Genomic DNA, 7,653 nt, shown 5'->3' on the forward strand with positions numbered 1-7,653 from the left:
GTGTGTGAGTTAGGCTAAGTTGCGTTCTAAATGAGGGAAATTCTAAGTTGTACCGTAGTGATGTAGTGATGTGTCGACACATGCTGATAAATGGCTAAATGTGTGTAGTGCAAAAAATCCCAAAATATCTCCCATTTGGTTTAATATCAACTTAGCCTAACTCGCACACGTCCTAAATGTCAGTAAAACTGCATACATGAGTTTAAACATTTGAATATTAAGTGGAATAATAAAATCATATGTGTGTTTGTTCTGCTAATATAACAACGTCAAGCTAACTACTAATATTAACTTTGAACAAAAAAAGATTTATAAAAATTTTTCGTGCAAAAAGAATGTTAGTACAAAGCTTCTTCATGCTTTTCCGAGTTAACGAAATCTCAAAGTAACAACTTTAATAACTTATCCGGCATTGGGTAGAATATCAGCTGATGCATATTATTGTAAACTTTTGTACAATACTTTATATTTAAAATGCTCGAAAATATAATAAATAAAAAAGTATAGATAGAAATAAAACAATAAATATAATAAGAAGAGTGACTTTGATTTCAAATTTCTACTTCTTTTGCTTTTTTCTAACTTTTACATACAATAACACAAACAAAATCAAGATCACTTATTTTAGCAATTCTATTTTAAACTAAAAAATAATTAAAAATCAGAGTCATTTATTTGTAAATTTAATATTTTAATGATTAGCAGACTTTGAAATTTACTTTTGTTAAAATAAATAAAAACAAGGTAATTCCCTTTGTAAACATCGTGCAAATTACAACACGCACAATGCAAGATAATGTGTTAATATTTAGATCATCTCTGTTTTCATGAACTTATCAAATATGAAATTTGGCAACGTCGCTTTATTTGACAGTTGACATATTGACTAATGTCATTAATGTGAAAACTGATTTTGAGGACAGTCATGGATACTGGTGGGTTTTTATTTCGTGAGTGTTATTTTCCAGTTTTGTTAACATATATTATATATTTTATGTGTATATATACTAATAAAAACACGTTCATCCATAATAATTACATTTTGTTGATAAGATTTTGATAAAATTTATAAAATTTGGCTCTATAATATCCAATACCTAAATTGTAATGAAGTAACAGTAAATTTTTTTTTGGAGTTTTTGTAGTTGGCAATTGTTTACAGAAGTCTAACATGAAATTAAAGTTAAATTTTGCGATGTGCATAGTCTATAATTAATATTATTTTTTAAACACGCGATGAAAATTTCCTTTTAGAATTAAAACAAAAGGCAGCAAAAATGGTGGATCAGCAGGAGCCCAAGAATAAGATTGCTGAAGAAAAAATCGAAAATAATATGACCGAGAGAGAAGAAAATGATCAACCAGTCGATGAAAATGGGAATCAAATTGAGAGCTTCTTAGGTTTTCCTGATGACAGTAAATATTAAATATTATTAAAACTATAAATAAGTGTTTGAGATTTCTTTCTACAAGTTCCCATGGAGACTCCTAAGTTGGACCTTTGGTTTGACGAAAACTTACGCAAAAACAAAAGGATCAATAAGGATAATAACCAGATTCCTTTCCGCAAGTACCCGAAGTAGCTTGGAGAAAAAAGTAGAATGGCTTAAAGTATTAAACTTCTTTAAACCGAATAAATTAAATGAAAAATTTTTAAGCCTCTAAATTTAAAATTACAATAAATTAACTTGCCAATTATATCTGATTTTTTTTCTCGTTTGCATGTGCTATTATATATAATATTATATTGTACGTTATATATGTTTATATAAATATATATGTGTTACATCACGCTATAAAGAACATATTATTGAAGAATTATTACGAACTAGAGAAGTAAACGAATTATTAATTCGTCCAATTTGATGATATTGTTGCTATATATACCTCCAAGCAGCTATTTCCTGTTTGAAATTCATATAAAAGTAATTTTCTATAATGTGTTCAAATTTCAACCCTAATAATTTTATATATAAAATTATTGTTAATAGATTTTCTTTGTATTTCTTATCAGTAACCTCATATATAATCTTATATACAGTTAATTTCTAATAGTAGATTTGGATTTATTTGAGAGAAATCTTCTATTAAATTCTTTTTAAAGTTCTAATGCTAAAGAAAAATATTAATGTATCGAATTGTTAGAATGTAATTAATAACGTAACTTATATATCTGTTACCTAGGTTGTTGTATTCACTTTTCAGACTTATAAAATGTGAACTATATATCTTTCATATACTATAAATTAATATATTCCCCATCTTCTAATCCTTCGATATTGGTTGCAAAATTCGACGTATTGAAAATAACAAATTTTTTTAATTTTTTTGATTATTACTGTTAAACTTTATATCATAAATTCATAATAAAATTATATTAAAATGTTAATTATTAATTTAAACATCTACCACATTAATCTCATTTGTTATCATCACTTTAATTTTGTAATAACTCTAAACCATCTTAAGTGGATTTACGTTTTCCGATAACAACAAAAGTTAATTATAAATTTATTTTTCAATTAATTAAACACTCGTAATGTAGACAATAAAATGAGCATTGCATATCAAATGATGTCCCCCAAGGACTTCTACAAAATGTCAATATGTCATTTTCACAGGCTGCACGAGGCGAAGGTAAAACAATAATAACGAGAAAATACAATAAAAAAAAAAATTAATTAAATTAAAAATATCGCATTCAGACTGTTGAGTCTGTCGAGTGTCTGGCATGATGAGACATGTTTCAGAATAATCTTCTCTTATTAACATATAAATGAAAATGCAAATCTATCTGTAAACAAATATATTAATATTATTTCATTTGTACAGATAGAAACATTGAATATATTCAAACCTTTTTTAATTTAAAGTAAAAAAAACAAGTGGCAGTGGGTATGAAAATGAATAAATTAATTAATAATTAATTTAATTAAGAAATTAAATGAATTTCTCTTAGAGAGCGTTACGAAGAGTACATAACTCCATCAGCTAATGTATAGTAAAAGAAAAAAAATGACAGAGGATTAAAGTCATTAGTAGGCTTTCTGTTGAAGAACGTAACGAGGTGGACCTAAAGATAGGTGCTCCTTAATATAATTAGAAACATTTAATACATTCAGATACTTTACATTTCGACACGTTTTAAAATAATACAGAGAGAATTAAAGTAATTTTATAGGCTTTCTCTTGAAAATCGTTGCAAGGCGGACCTGAAGATAAGTGCTTCTGAATATAATGAGGAACATTTATTATATATAGAAAAATTTTTAATATATATATATAAGTAAAAAAAAATATGAATAATGATTAATATAACAAATCTTCATTAAGAGGAGCATCTACCCTCATTTTCTTAGCTAGCTATATTATATGCAATTTCCAAGTTGACCTAACTGTCATAATGAGACCAAATCCTAGAAACAAAAGTTCTTAACAGAAATCCCTTTGATACGAAACGTATTACTTCAGTTTTCTTAGGGTAGTATGGACATTTAAACTGCACATTCCTTTTGACACTACTCACATAAGTTGTGGATTGAATAAGAAACATTCTCTCCATGACTGTGTAGGCTTATCCAGCAGAATAAACATGTTTTTCTTTTGAAATACTATAATGTCTTCTGCCGGACTGTCTATCGGCGAAGACAAAACGACGTGTTGACTGAAACTCAACACTCTTGGGTGTACTTCTATGATATGTCATATTAAAACTACGATTAATCGTTTATTATTAGAAAAGGGAAAGGTATTCACTGATTAGCAATTTTAATAAAAAAATCCACAAAAATGATAATGAAATGAAAAAAAATTAAAAAAAATTAAATAAATTGAACGATCCCTGAAAATGGCAGAACGTTCGACATTAACAATTTAACAAGTAAAGAATTTAATTAGGGTTACCTATGTATGATTGGAATTTAGTCAATATAACCGATTAGGCCACATTGGTATACTGGGAAGCTAGTCAACGTTACCGATAAGGCCACGTTAGTATACTGAGACTTATCTCTTACCTAATAAAAATATCTTGTTGGAATACTGTGTTGTCCTTGAACCCTCGGTGTTGTCTGCTTTAAAAGTCGCTGGGGTGCAAAGTGATCTTCATTTCAATTTTCGCCTTCTAGTCTCCTTACATAAATAAACAAAGTTTGACGCTTTTGTTTACTTCGTTCCTATCAATTACAAAGGTGTGGTTGCTGGCGCATTTCGGTATTACTTAAGTTCCTACGGTACATACATACTAACTGAGCCTTTACCATATAGATTAAAGAGAAGTTACCAGGTTAATTAAATAAATCTTTTCTCATCAAAAGTTAAATTTCCTGGTCTCAATATAAAAACAATCTAAAACTTTATTGTGCATAGGTAATCAAAAATTTTTACTCACTAATTGCTTATTGGACCAAATTATTATAATCTCAAATTAGTCGGTATCACTCAATTCCAGTCTGATTAATCTAAAACTTCACACAACATTCAGAATTCTGCACTTGTAAAACGCAAAAAAAAAATGTTTGCGAAAAAGTTAATTCTCAAAAAATAGATAAGTATAGATAGATAAGGACATCTGAGTTTGTAACAATGTACACCACGTCATTGTTGTTCTTGTGGAATCCTGTGTTTTGGTGTTTCGATATTTTGGGAAGGTGAAGTTTAAGGCAGGAGTTGAACGAAATAAAGTAGCAAAATTCATGCAAATAAATTTTTAATGGCAAAACTTTTAATGATGCCAACATTTATGATGTTGCCAATTTAAAATTTCATGAATATAAATTGGATTTAACCGTTTAATAAAATAATAAAATATGCATCAAGTCGTACTCATACGCAGATAAAATGTTTACCTACGAATAAATTTAGTTTAGGTAGGAAGTTGATAGCGATTTTATGAATATGCGCATACATGCATATTTATTTCGTTATCTGTGCTTATTTAAGTATCTGCTTAGTTGTAATGTTGACACACGTTTTCATATGCAGATGAGTTACACAAATTCAAAGTCTGTTCTGTCTCGAAAAAATTATAATTTTCAATGGAAGAAACTTATGTACTTCTTCAGTTGTGAAGAGTATTATGCCAGTACCTCAGATCTGTTACTGCCCAGAGCTTGCATGGTGCCTATTAAGTATACTAAGAGCTTTCTTTTTAAGGATTTTGGTGAACTCCAGGACTTCCCCTTAAAAAGTATTTCAAGCTTTGTGAAAGGTTAAAGTGGTTAATAGTAAATAGTACACCGATGGAAGTCTTAAATGACTAATAGAGACCCTACCTCGAAGTAATACTAACATAGTCCCGGGGTAGGACAAGGTCTCTAGGAATGAGGGGGAGTTGGTTTAGTCCGTGCGAGTCGGACACTCACTTTCCGGGCCGCCGGATTGTGGTCAGTGCGTAGGCATTCCACTTCTCCTTGCCGCAAAACAAAAAAAAAAAAATAGTAAATAGTAAATGGTAATGGTTAAAAATGGTAAATTCAGTAAATTTATATAGATAAAATAGATAAACAGTAACGATACATGATTATATGATACTTCAAGAGCATACAAATGTAACAATAAAAGAAAAAAACCATTTCTCCAGTGTTATAGATCCTCATCATTTATGTAGTGTACTTCACACTTAAGTAAGAACCAGCGGGAATTTTTTGATAATATACAGTACACACTTACGAAATATTGAAGAATAATAATGGAATAAGAGTTTCGATTTTGTATTCCCAATCTATGCCACCATCGTTGATTTTAAAACCTCTATAGCTTAAATCTCCCCAGTTTAAACACTCACTATAAAAGACAGACCAGCTTTAATTACAAATGATAATTAATGTCTATTGCATAAAATGATATTATATAGCTTGAATAGTTGTAAGGTATTGATATATTTAGTCTATTTGTATGGTTTTTAAATATTTTGTCATGGTATCTTATTCCAACGTATGTGCCTAAATGAACACTAATTTGCAATAAGATGACAGCTATAATGAAACATTTGTTGTGGCGTGTATGCCTAAATGAACACTAATTTCCAATGAGTTAATAACTATAATAAATCATTTGTTGTGGCATATGTGCCTAAAGCATGATATAGACGATGAAATTTGTTTGCAAACAAGGTTTGCTGGCTATCAAATTGCATCGTCTATACTCAAGTTTGCAAACCAAAATTTGGTTTGCAAACTAGTTTGCAGTGAAATTAAAATTTTTCAATTATTTGTTAAGTTTGCAAACATGTTTACTTGTGTATATCGAAGTTTGCAAACTTCTCATAATTTAAGAATTTTGGTGAGTGTCGGACAAGCAAAGATTACGGAAAAAAATTATTAATTTTTGGTAAAAAGGAAAATAAATGAAAAATAATTAAAAAATTGCTAGACATTAGACAATTATTGATGAAGTTTATATATTTTAAAAATTATTTTGTCTAAAAACATTTTTATAGTAAGCTTTAATATTTAAACAATTATTATATGAATAAAAATTTTAAAATGTAACATATTAAACAATTGAAACAAAAATAATTTTAGTTTAAAAAATGAAATAAATAACAGGTTGCTATGATCATCACCTCAATTTCTTCAGTTTCAATTATTGTTTTGCACTCTGTACTTACTCCGCTGTTGATATGAACGCTGTAGAAAATAAATAAAAATAAAGTTTGCCAACCTTGTTTCAAAGTGTATAGCAAAGCGCATATTCGGTTTGCAAATTTGGTTTGCAAACAAATTTCATCGTCTATATCATGCTTAAATGAACACTAATTTGTAATGAGATGAGAACCATATTGAAATAGTCAAAGACAACTCTAAATTGTGAACCATTTAAGCACATAATAAGTAAAGCTTATTATCAAAAATTACTTTATGTGAATATTTATTAACAATAATTTAAGCTCGACCATATTCTATGCAATTTTTTTGTCATTCAATTATTCTAAATAATCGCAAAAAAGAAAATCTGAATGACACCGCGGTCACAGCTTCTGTAATGTTTAGTTGGAAGTGTATTGTTATTAAAATTATATGAAAACTTTGTATATTTTGCGTCTATTTCGCAATTGTATGAGATACTCTGTGTGAATTTGATTTTAATATTTCAAATTAAAGTTAATAATTAATATTATTTATGTGCGTTGTTAGCAAAGATACATAATTACATAATTGTGGTAATATGGTATTATTGTTGAGTACTATAAATTTATTTTGGTTTTTATAAATACATATGCATACTTTTGTATTCATATACATATGTATGTATATGAATCTACTATGTAGTAGATGAATTTGAAAACATGTATTGTAACATATATGTCTTTGGTTAATTATAATTAGTTTATCTTGCATTAACTAAACTACTACATTAGGAATATTTATGAGTATTAAAGAGATTTACTTTAGACATGAATTTATTTTGATATGTACTTACCTAATTTAAATTATGATGATTATATGATATATAATTCAATTATAACTAACATATGTGTATGTAATATGACACTGATGATGATTATGAAAATAAATGGAAGAAGACCTCCGTAGTTAGTCGAAATAATTGTTTTTATATAGAAATAAAATTGATTTTAAAGTCCACAAAAACATTGAAATTTATTTAATTTAACTAATTATTTCACTAGTAGCTCGTGTGAAATATCCTATG

Source organism: Teleopsis dalmanni, chromosome 2, assembly GCF_002237135.1.
Source record: "Teleopsis dalmanni isolate 2A chromosome 2, ASM223713v2, whole genome shotgun sequence".
In the NCBI taxonomy this organism is placed as follows: domain Eukaryota; kingdom Metazoa; phylum Arthropoda; class Insecta; order Diptera; family Diopsidae; genus Teleopsis; species Teleopsis dalmanni.